At 32.5% G+C, this 13,155-nt stretch overlaps 1 long non-coding RNA gene across 1 annotated transcript; it reads left to right on the top strand.

Annotated features, from left to right (window-relative positions):
• The first annotated feature begins 2,925 nt into the window (after positions 1–2,925).
• On the top strand, positions 2,926–5,627 carry LOC114333952 (uncharacterized). Its single transcript, XR_007695708.1, has 3 exons — positions 2,926–3,408; positions 3,467–3,661; positions 5,446–5,627. It is a non-coding gene; the product is annotated as an uncharacterized LOC114333952 (long non-coding RNA).
• Positions 5,628–13,155: the final 7,528 nt, after the last annotated feature.

Raw genomic sequence — 13,155 nt, 5'->3', positions numbered from 1 at the left:
AAACACTGTATTGTCTTTCCTTGTCTTATGACATAACTTTTTACAATATATCTCAAATCCAGTTCATCAATTGGGAATCCGAATTCACACATTTTGTCGATGTGACTAGCAAATGCTAACTCTTCTTCCTGGGTAAAAACTTTGGGATGACCCGGTGAGCTCGAAAACAGATTTTTTAGTTTGTTTTTAATAGTGCTTCGTTGTATTTTAAAAATATCTGCGGCTTGCCTTTGTGTCATTTCACCAGATCTGATTGCTTCTAAACAGTTTTGGAGATGATCTTGACTGTAGTCGGCATAATTCCGGCTTCCTGGTTGGCGCTTGTAGTTATAGGGCATTTCCGCAATCTAAAAATAAATTTATTCAATAAAAGAACACCCAGAGTGTTGATTTAAAGCAGTAGGTAGGTAATAATGAAAAAATAAAACAAATAAAACAAACATCAGACCTACTTTGGCCCAAATATAAGTTGGGTCAAAGAAGGTCATATTTTTGAGGTTATCTGAACTGGTTTTATTATTGAATTTTAAAATAAAAAAGATGAGAATAATGCAAATTATAACCATTCCACTGCATTAAGTATTAAATTTTGATGTTAAAAAAGTACTCACCAATATTGTAACAGACGTAAAACGGTTTTTGCAGCTAAAAGTTTTAGACATTAAAAAATCACTTGTTGCACATACAACATCAAAAGTACTCATGCTGGTTCTAGGAGGCGATACCTAAAACATTTGAAGGTCGTTACGAGTTGCGCAAGTCCGCACTCCATCGGAAACTACCCACATCGGCTTAAAATCTACTCTCTCGAGATATTTTGAAAACGTTTTATTTTATTTTTAATTTGGGCCAAAGAAGGACCCCAGGGCCAAAGTAACCCTTATTTACGGTATTAATAATTTTTGTATTTTATGGAAACTGATATTATAGTACCTTATGGCAGAATAAATAAATGTTTGGTTTTCAAGCTAATACTTATTTGTTTTGATTTTGTTCCTATTTAGGCGCATACAATTTATTGTAAAGGGGAGGCGCGAGAAGCTTTCATTTCAACAAAAGGGGGCGTGGTACAAAAAAGTTTGGGAACCCCTGAGCTAGAGCAATATTTATCTTTACAAATGCACCTGGTATAAGCGCGTTCAATCGCGTTGAGAGAAGAATGGCGCCTTTCAGCCGGGAATTATCTGGACTTACACTTTCACATGATTCTTATGGAACCCATTTGGATGAACAAAGGAGAACAAAAGGTCATGACCTTGAAAAAAGAACTTTCAGAAGGCTGGTGAAGTTCTCTCAGAAGTGTGGAGTAATATGGTTATTGACGGCCATCGCGTCGTAGCAGAGTATGTCAAGCCAGATATCATTGTTGAAAGTTTTATTCCAGATCTGTCTTCCCAGCAGTGGTATAGCGAGCATGTGTGAGAAAATCAATATTTGCTTTAGGTATATAATATGTGGAGTTCTATACGATGCATTCTTTCATAACGCTTCGTTATGCCTCGTTGCCCGATTTTGCAGTCATCCGGTGGCCTATATATTCCAGAGCCTCAAGAGCATGATGACAAGATCCATCATGCTCCATTTCTTCTGCGACGGTCTCTCGAAATTACTCCAACGTATGAAGGCTTCGGCAAATTGATTTATGACCTGTATTGCCCTAGCCTGCAGAAGGATCATCAGATACTTTTGAATTTTGAAAGGACATGTCAGCGGTGTGCACTGGACTTCTGTACAAAGAAAAAAGCTAAAGCGCATGTGAATACTTGCCACAAGCAACTGAATCTGAGCAATAACACTCTAGAGATGCACAATGTTAGTCGACGCCGAAAATAATGACGCCGAGTGGCTTGATGAAACTTATGTTGATCTTCAACAAAACACTGTGCCAACAACTGACTTGCTAGATGCTATCCAGTTATTGGTGTTGAAGAAAGTCTTGCTCATTAGTGATCCGAGGATACCGTACAATAAATAACGTTTATGTATAATACATTTAGAATTTAATACTAATTTAGTACAAAAATTTTTTTCGCATTTTTTTCATTATTTTTGTCAGTCAAAAACAACCTGCAACCTTTCTGTCTACCTCTAAACGTTATTATTGTAGTCTATAATTTTTTATAAAAAAAATTAGATGGTACTTACCTACCTACTATACGTGTATTTTATAGATATTAAAAAAATAGATTTTTTGTAGATCCTAAAAAATTCACGTGACATATGGGTTAGGGGGGGGGGTAAGTCTTAAACCTCACCATGTATCACCAATGGGGTGGGGGGGTTAAAAAATGACAAAAAAAACATCACATGATTAATGGACGGCCCCTTGGTCATCATTTTAACTTTAACATTTTGCTTTAATTAATATGATTATACTTATTTTAGGTAACACTGATGATGCTCTTGTTACAGAGCGAAAACGTTTTGTTCATATGTTTGTAGCCCTTTAGGGCTATTTAAACTAATATACCTTTTACCAAGAAGAAAATTTTTTATTAAATATCACTTGTAATTAATGGTATACAGCCAACTACAGGAATTTCTTCCTTGTGGATTTTTATATTTTTTTTCGTTTCTAATATCTTTCTAATGCAAAATCACTTGGTCGTCCAAAAATCGTAGAGGGAGGGGAGTGGTGGGGAGCCTTACAAAAAAAGTGCTAATTTTTTTTGTCATTTTTCGGATCTACTATATCCTAAAATTCATTCCTCAAATTTGCATATCGATCCGGACATTAGAAATATTTTTATTTTATTTATAAAAATACGTCAACCCATTGTTGTATACAGAGCACCTTCATACAAAATCACTTGTCCTGAAAACCCATATTTTTAAAATCATTTACCTCGCTCTACCTCGAAAAATATTGGGACTAGCAAAAAATGGCTTTCTATAAACGTTATAGACCAAACAACAAGAATCTACAGGTCGAGCAAGTCTCGTAAATTTCACGATTGCGAGCCACGCTTCACGCAACCGTGTTTGCGTACTTGTGTTTCGAGTTGCGTGGTCGTGCGGAGTTATATTTACCAAATTTAAATATAATCGTTTTCAAAATTAAATCAATATGGCTACTGGGTGTAAAAGATAAATCTTATTCTATCTGTTCTTAATGAGTTTTAGATAATTTTAGTTGTATTTCTTTGTAATTTTGTGTTGTACAAAGATTAATTTAACATTTTCTCTGGAAGTATTAATTTAGAAAGATAATATGCTTCATTGGTGTTGTGTTTTGAAGTGTGAAATGCAAAGTAATTGTGATAGTTAAATGCAAGATAAAGTTCACTTTTAAACTGAACTAAATAAGGTATCTGAGAGACAACAATGGTTAAATGCAATACAATGTACAGGTTTTACTAGCGAAATGAAAATTTTCCTGTCCTGTCTGCTGTAATCATTTTATATCTGGTAAGTTACAATTGCAACAGTAATGATTTTTGAAGATGTTAACATTTTAATCTTATAGGAAAACCAGCCGACTTAATCGATAATAACAATCTCCAGATTGGGTTCCTTCAATAAATATGGTCTATAAACACAATGAAATAAGTTCCCCAAACTCTAAAATGGAGTGGTATCAAAGGAGAATTAAAGGGAAAAATATTCATATTGAAATTATTTATAAGGCACTGGACTGTCTTAAATTCTACAATAATACTAGGTGGGTAAATTATTTTAGACATTTTTCATTAAGAGTAGATTAAGATTAAGTAGATTTTCATTCAGTAGATTTAAGACTTGTTTACACGGGTAGAGTAATGATGCAAGTACTTGATAGAGTAGAGTAACTCTACCTGTAAAAATGCTCAGCACAGTAGAATAGCTGGTAGAGTGTATAGTTGGAGTTAAAGTAGAGTGACTAGCAACCTATGGCAAAGTAACTACTCTATGACCACCACTACTGCCAAAATGTCTACTCAGCTGCACACTCTACCCATGGAACACGCTCAATTATGGCAGAATAGAGTAGGTAGGAGAGTACATGGAGGTGCTGTCATTCTGGCTGGAATTGTGTTTTGTGTAAATAGTGAAAATGAAGTTCACCGAAGATGAAACTTTAAAACTTGTAGAGCTATAATACGGCGAATGCCAGTGTTTATGGAATTTAGGTAGTGTATACTACAGAAATAAAAGTTTGCAGCAAGCTGCGGAGGATGAAATCGTCGAAAGAATGGCAAAGGGGGCTTTGGAGTAAACTAGCTTCAGCAAAAAATTAAGAATTTAAGGTGCACTTATAATCAAGTGTTTAAAAATACAAAAATCGGTTTCACTATACTAGCATCAGTACTATACTTGTACTCTCCTCATGTGAATGGTATCAAGCCATTTTTGGTAGAGTACTACCACTACTCTACTCTCCTCAAAACTCTACCCATGTAAACAAGTCTTTAGAAACAGTGGAAAATGAGGTAGCTAGTAGAGTAGTAGTAGAGTAAAATATACTGGTTTAGCAAATTACAATGTTTTAAGGTAATACAGTAGCGATAAACAGGTAGCCAAAACGTGTTCCAAGATTGTCACTGTAATTTTGAATATTTTTTCGAGGCATTTGGCACATGTATTCGTAAAATAATAAAGAATGGCGGTACAGAGCCCAATTTGAAAAATATATTAATATGTGGAAATTACTCTGTAATTATACGATATTTAAAAAACGAGCCTGTACCGCCATTAAGAAGAACAAAAAAATACACTTTCTTCAAATAAACTTTTTTATCCAATGCCTAGATTTTGTGTAATTTTGGAACTACCAATGAAATAAAAAATTTTAGTAGTTCCAAAATAACACAAAATCGGATAAAAAAGTTGTATTTAAAAAAAGTGTATTTTTTTGTTCTTCTTAATGGCGGTACAAGCTCGTTTTTTTATATTGTATTTAATTACAAAGTAATTTCCACATATTAATATATTTTTCAAATTGGGCTCTGTACCGCCATTCTTTATTATATTACGAATATGTGTGCCAAATATCTTGAAAAAATATTCAAAATTACAGCCGCAATCTTGGAACACATTTTCGCTACCTGTTGATCGATACTGTTTCCTCTTAAGATAGTTTTAATAGTTATTTATGATATAAGTATTAAAAGTACAATTTTAAGACGCGCATGTGAAAGTTAACTTGAAAAAATAATTTTATTAATGTTTTGACTTCCACATCAGATGTCATTGTCAAAATACAAAATATTCATTATTATTAAGTTTGTTCTAGCAAACAGTCAAACTAGTCAAAAACCATCAGCAAACAGTTGGTCAGTAAAAGAACATAATACAGTCACCAGTGCGATCCCCTCTACTCGCGCTGGTCCACTATTCGCTGATGGTTTCAAACTGATGCTAGAACAAACCTATTATTATTATGCATATCATTATCTGTAAATAGTATTTCTTCTGATTGTTAATTGTAAAGGATAGAAAAATTACCATTTATTTTATTTTTTTTAGAATCAGCTGAGAGAAGTGGTCTACAAAAAACCATGAAGGAAACGGAATATGTGGCTACGAAAGGCAAAAGAAAGGTTTACAAAGCAAATGTGACACATCTTTTTGAAATATTTAGGAATATCAGTAAATTGCATTGAAAAAATGTATGAAAAGATTTTGTTCAATAAAAATGTTTATATTTATCAAGGATGTATTATTTGGTATGGCCACATATCGTCAGTGATGTAATAATACATCCTATCTGTTTTTTCATGAGTTTTGTAAGAGAGACTAAAAACTTGTCTTAGGGTCACCTCCTGTTTTCATATGATATTTTTTGACTTGTTTTGTAGTAAATTAAACTATCTATGAACTACAAAACAAGTCAAAACTTACATATGAACACAGGAGGTGACCTTAAAACATGTTTTTCCATCTCTCATACAAAACTCATGAAAAAACAGATAGGAGGTATTGTCACATCAGCAAGGATGTACAGTGATGAGTGCCCTAATAACCGGCAAAATATGGGCAACATATTTAGTTGTGAGATAAAAAGAAATGAAACTAGTCGAGCTGGGAAATTTAGCGAAATTAACCTTTAAATTTACGTTATATTGATCCCACCTTTACACATATCGGAGGAGTATGTCAACTAAAACTGTCACTGTGACAGTGGTAGTTTCCAAACTCGTCTGATACGTCTAAAGGTGGTACACAATCAATACAATCTAAATGTATAAGTTAATATCGCTAAATTTCCCAGCTCGACTAGTTTCATGTCTTTTTATCTCACTACTTAATACATCTTTTGTGCTATTTTGCCGGTTATTAGAGCGGTCATCACTGTATTTCTGGTATATCCAGGGAATGTCTACAAAATATATTTTGAATGTCCAGAGAACATTTGTGGACATTCATGGAATGTTCCAATAAGACATTCAGGTAATGTTTAAAATGCTGACACAGGATTTTCCTGGGATGTTCAGGGAACATGTTTTCGGGGATATTCCAGGAATTTTTCAATGTCTGTGTACCTTCTATGGACCTATATGGAATATTTTGGTGTTATTACCGCCGCACTCCACTTGCGATTTGTAATCAGGAAGATTGAACACATTGTTTCAAATACAAGTCAATCCATTTGTGACTAAATAATCATGGATTGACTTCTATTTGAAAGAATGTGTTCAATCTTCACAACTACAAATCGCAAGTGGAGTCCGGCGCTTAGGGCTACTTCCTCTTCGGTATTACGTATTATACTACAGAAATCAGGAACTTTGCTTCTAAATATATGTATGCATCTTGGCCATCAAACATATTCTTCCAAACATTTTTTAAGGGGTTACATAGGTCTTGTGGGTAAAAAAAGTGACTTTTTAAAAAAATTATATCTCGAAAACTAAAATTTATTTTTATTTATAATTGGAACATGTAAAAGTATAGTACTTAAGGTAGTCTCAAAAAAAGTTTCAGCCAAAAATATTCATTTTTGTAGAGTTTAAGTTTTTTTGCGTTGGCAGCATAACTAAGTCCAGTCTCATCTGAAATTAAAAAGTTTCTTGTAGTTTATACCTCTGGCTAGAATATGAACGAAGGAATTTAAAAAAAATGAAATTTGAAGATTTTACATAAGTTTAAACACATTTTTGACCCCAATTTTTCTCATTTTTAAAGTAGTTTTTTTTATAAAACAAAAATGACCTCATCTAATAAAAAATCCTTTGTTCATTCACTAGCCAGAGGTATAAACTACAAGAAACTTTGATTTCAGATGAGACTGGACTTGTTATGCTGCTCACTGCAAAAAAGGGCTGTTGTCGAAAAATTGCAGTCAACTCTACAAAAATGAATATTTTTGGCTGAAATTTTTTTGAGAGTACTATACTTTTACATGTTTCAATTATAAATAAAAATAATTTTTAGTTTCCAAGATATAATTTTTTTAAAAAGTCACTTTTTTTACCTGCAAGACAACAACTTAACAAAATGCTGATTTCAAATTGTAACAAGTTGTTTTGCAAAGTATGCTGCCCTCTTGTATTTTCTGTGTTATCTTCATCATAAAATTACTTCATCTAAAAACTTTCTGCGATATATTCGCAACAACAAAAACAAAAAAAAAATAAAACAAAAGTTTAACCACCTTCACACCACAGAATCAAGCAATCAAGTTACAAAATTTTCAAACACCTCACCTGACACAGCGTCTCAAGTACGATTGCGCGCGACCACGCAACTCGAAACACAAGTACGCAAACACGGTTGCGTGAAGCGTGGCTCGCAATCGTGAAATTTACGAGACTTGCTCGACCTGTAGATTCTTGTGACCAAACATCAGAGAACATGTCGGTTTTTTTAGAATTTCGATTGGATAAATAGTTTAAGAAAAAATTAAATAAATCGAACGGCATGTCACGACGCACAGTGGCGAACGCAGAGATGCGAGGAAGGGCGAGATTCCTAATCTTAAATCAACCGCAAATCGACTCTAGTGATGGCGATGTTATTAGGGTCGATTTTACATTGAAACGCTTTTGTGTTGTGTATATTCTATTGGGAAAGTGCATCATTGTGCATTATTTTTTACTAGCACGAAATCCACTGAGATGAGATTTTTAATATTAAAAGTTTTAAATTATTAAAAGTTATTAATTAACTTATTGCTATAATAAAAATATTAAATACCTACTTAATATTAAAGTAAATATTTTTTTATCCATCTAGAAATGGATTTAACGAACAGCAGCAGGTCTGACAGTGAACTTGAGTAAAAAATCAGATTAAGGCATGTTTCTTTCCGTAAAGTCCATTTCCATTTCAGTTTGCTGAAAGAAGCGGAAACTGGGGAATACATTTTTGTTCTAGTTTTCGAAAAATGCAGCATTACTTCTTCACATTTGACCATGTGAACTATTCTTTTTGGGGAACAATATATTTGTTGGACATGTACAAACTTGCTGATAAGGCTCCAGTATTTTATGAAGACTTTATGGGAGGAAATTTTGTTGTGAAAAGTTTGAACAGAAACTTTAACCAACTATTTGTAGATCCAGCTTTAAACACATAAATACAAACTCAAAAGATGCAGGAGGAATCGTGGGATTGACTAAAACCAGCACAAAACTAGACGAATGGTTTTTAAGCTACAATAGATATGATTGGCATGATGGTAGATGAATTTCGTGCATCATGAGACTTAAACAACCACTCAAGTCAAAACGTAGAAAGTAGAAAAAAAACGGATGAAAATTGATGAATATTCTGTACAAAAACTACATGATCAGTTTTTACGATTTAATGTATTTTCAAAAGCGTAGATCGTCTTCTCGTAATTTTAGCTAATGAGATTGCATCGCCAAATGTTCAAATATCCTTACTAAATATACAAAAAAATGGAGAAAATGATGAATAATCTGATGAATAATCTGATGAATAATCTGAAGAGAGCCTAGCAAAATTTCTTGTTACTGTTGGAACTCCCAATTTTTATCAGCATATAAAGAAGAATAATCTTCCAAGACTTCGTCGGTACCTATAAAACTGTCTCTGAAAAGAAGAAAATTATTCAAGCTGAGTAAGAGTTTTTACAAAAAATACTAGCAACCAAGGCAATTGAAACAGACATAAATATTATGAAGATATTTTCAAATATGAATTGACAGCATATCCAATGTCACTTGTACCTGCAGGAGTTTTATCGATACCATCAAATAAATCTGCCTTAGGTTCTATAATAGAACAATTTACAGTTACGTCTAAATATCTACCATTACCGTTATAAAATAACAAAACGTATCGCATTTTTGATAGTATGAGTTTGATCCAAGCCGTTGGCAACACTCAACGAAAAAGGTACGTAATATCAATAAAAATGTTAATTCAGACAACAAACGCAATTGTTAAAATTTGTCCAATTCTTGGTTTTATTGGAACAACAAAGCGATGTTCATCAATTCATTATTTTCGTTAGTTGAGCCAATGTATTACGTTTATTGAATGGACGAATATTCATTATGTATACCATAATATCACTTTATTGATATTACGAACTTAGTTCATTGAGTCAACGAACACTGTTTATTGAAACAACAACGTCGTTAATTGACCGACGAAGACCATTCGTTGTGCCAATAACAGTGTTATTTCTCCTAACGTATTTCGTTTATTTCTACAATTATTTCCGTTTATTGTTACAATTAATTCCGTTTATTGTTACAATTAATTCCGTTCATTGGCACAATAAATACGGTTATTCTTACAAGCAATTTTATTCATTCTTACAATCAGTTTCGTTCATTCCTGCTATGAACGTATTTTATATTAATAATTACTGAATGCATTAGCCCAATGTATCATATTAATTGATTAATAATAATTTTTTAAATCCCCTGTTTTGTCCTTAACCTTTAGGACTTTACACTGTGTGATTTCTCATAATTATTATATCGCTTATACAGTGCACTGGAATAAGTGTTACACTCCCCCCCCCCCCCTTATTAACTTATTTATTTTTAGTACATAAGCAAAACGCTCAGACGGGTCGATTTTTAAAATTATATAAGTATATTATAACATCATTGTTTCGAACTTTACACGATCCCTCTTCAGGTGACAGGCGTAACTTTGATTTTTTTTAATGGGAAAGTACATCATGTGACAGCTCATTTAAAAGTGTTTGAAATGGTGATTTCAAAAATGTATAACACTTTAATCATTTTTGAGAGCGCAGGGGCAAAATTTCGATCGAATTATTTTTAAACGCATTCATTTTTTTGGAATCCTGAGAAAACTAATAAGTATTTTTGAAAAATTTAACCACAGAATAAAAGACTACATTATTACTGAGGGCTGAAAGTCCCTTAGAATAAACAAAAAGTTTCTTTTGAATAGTATATTTGAAATAAAAAAATCATACTAAATTTTCTATTTTTCACCCCTGTGACTTATTAAAATAATCATTATAGAAGTTCTCAGGGACGTCAGACCCTCGATAATACTGTAATATTTTATTCTGCGTTTAAATTTTCAAAAATACTAATTATTTTTTTTCATTCAGGATTCGAAAATTCATTTTCAGTTCATCTTATAAATAACATCACAAGACAATATTAAAAGTAAACACTTACAAACATAAGACACTGACAAGTTTATTTTTAATTAGAATGTTCTCCCGTATTTACCTTATCAGAAAAAATTTACTTTTATTCAAATATAAAAAATAAGTAATATCTTATCCTTATCTTCCTTCTACTACGGACTACACTTGGAAACAAAATGCAATTATTATTCGGCACTTTCAAGGAAAAGCCGTTACATTTCAAATGGTCAAGCAAAACATTTATTGTCTCAACAACCACGATTATTGTCACAATTAACGCATTGATTGTGGGAATTAAAGGCAGTAGTAGATTAATTAATGCATTCGTTGGCACAACAATCAGTGTACATCTATTCAATAATCATATATTACTCTATATTAACAACATTTGTACATTGTTTTAATGAAATCTGTACGTTGTCACGATAAACCAAGGTAATTGCTTCTCATCTACGAAATCAAGAACGTGAGTTGCTGCCACAATTAACAGTATTTATTAAATATACGAAACTAAGTTATTGGCTGAATAAATTGAGTGTTATTGATTAATGTACTCTAGTTATTCTCACAATTATTATTCAATCATTGTGACAATAACCAAGTACATTCGTCAATGTCTAAAAGTTCGTTGAAACAACAAATTAAATTGTGAGAACGAAATGCTATTCAATAATCATTGTTAATCAATATTACGAACTAAATTTTTTTGAGTGAAACTCTCCAACGGCAAATCATTTGACGACTATGCAAGAATTTTAAAATCAATAGTGTTCAATAACCTCTACAACCCTAAAAGGATCGGTTTTGTATTTGACCAGTACGAACAATCTTAGTACTGGTCGGTATAAACATATAAACTCCCTCCTACTTAAGACAGTATGTAAACTTCGTGCAGATACTCATCCAAACGAAGATATGGGTATGTAGTGTGACACCAAGACTTTCTCTGCCGAATCCGTTGCTAAGTGGCTGGAGTAAAGAAAATGGAGAGCTGGTACCAGTTTTAAGCACGGAATCCAAGTTTAAGAAACACACATAATATACTATACTTCTAATATGTGTAAAAAGTGAGTCTACTTTTACCTTTTTGTAACAAATAATTATTATGTTGGTTTTTTTCTAAATGTCAGACTGTACAGGGGCTCCAATGCTCGTCTAAAATGAAACAGATCAAATGCATTGGTTCTTGGAAATATATGGCGCAAGTGCAATGTTACAAAAAAGGTGATTTTACGGTGGCGTTACGTGAAACAATTTTAACCATAGAGGGTGTTACTTCTTGTTACAGTAATGAAGAGTCTAACTTAGAGTAAGATAACTACAGGGCCCCCGTAACCGGGCGTGCAACGCGTGCGACGCACGCGGGCGCAGCCCCAAAAGGGCGCCAAACCGAAGGTTTGGCAAATAAGAAATATTTATTTTAACGAGATATTCATTTTTTATACAATTTTAATTTTACATTTTTAACGAGCATCTGGAGAAATTTCAAAAATAAAAAAATATTGTGTTATTAGTGAAAAAATAATTAAAATCTTATTTTATATTTGGTGTTAATAATTTACTATTTTTAAAACAGTATAATATCGGAATACCTAGTATAATATCGGAATACTTATTTTGCAGTACTTATTCGTAAATCCTAAAAATTTGCTACAGGTCAAAACTTGTTGGTAGAGACGCATCAAGTCAAACTAGTTTGATTTTATTCAACAAACTTGACTTGACTTGAAAATCAAACTTTTTTTGTAAAAAAGTTTGACTTGACTTGATTTCGATATCTTTAGGTTTGACTTGAAATCAAACTTCTTCAAACAGTTTGAAGTTTGAATATCATATTGGCAACGTAATTATTTCCAATTCTAATTGAGAGCGTACGGATTTTGTTGTGACTTATTTGGATAGGTCTGAATCTGTATTCTGCTACTCCGCAAATTAGTTTGTAGTTCATATTTTTTAGACGTCCATATTTGGCTTGTTTATTACGTTCGTTTTGAAGTGTGTGGCTTTGGAAGATAATATCTGAATTTGGATATTTTTCGGTTCAGAATAAGTACCAGAACAAATTAAAGAAGAAGAAGAAGAAGAAAAAGAAGAAGAAGAAGAAGAAGAAGAAGAAGAAGAAGAAGAAGAAGAAGAAGAAGAAGAAGAAGAAAAAGAAGAAGACAAATTGAGTCTGATATTGAAAGTATTTCCACTGCAAAAATTAATAGAAACAATCTATAGTCGAAGCAGTATTAATTAAGAAAAATAAATATAATGATTTATTTGATGTTGTGGCAGGTGATTTCAAAGCAATGAAAATTGAAAAGTGCATACATACTTCTATAATATAAAAATAAAGAACAGCGTTATAAAACCACAAACAGTGAACTAATTATTTAAAAGGACTACGTTATGCATAACTCGATCAAGCGCCATTTCTTTAAAATCGAGATAACAGCGGATTCTGGTGACACATAGCTAAAACTATCTTGGAAAAATCCCTGTTATTGTCACGTTAACGGTTACTAAGAAAAACAAAAATAAACCAAGCGACATTCTGTATATTAAGGGATTTTAGTTTTGCATAACAAGACTATATTCATAACTGCCATTCATAATTGCCATATCCATAACTGCCATTCATA

The sequence above is a fragment of the Diabrotica virgifera genome, chromosome 10, assembly GCF_917563875.1.
Source record: "Diabrotica virgifera virgifera chromosome 10, PGI_DIABVI_V3a".
NCBI lineage: Eukaryota > Metazoa > Arthropoda > Insecta > Coleoptera > Chrysomelidae > Diabrotica > Diabrotica virgifera.
This window is presented reverse-complemented; position numbering and strand designations above follow the sequence as displayed.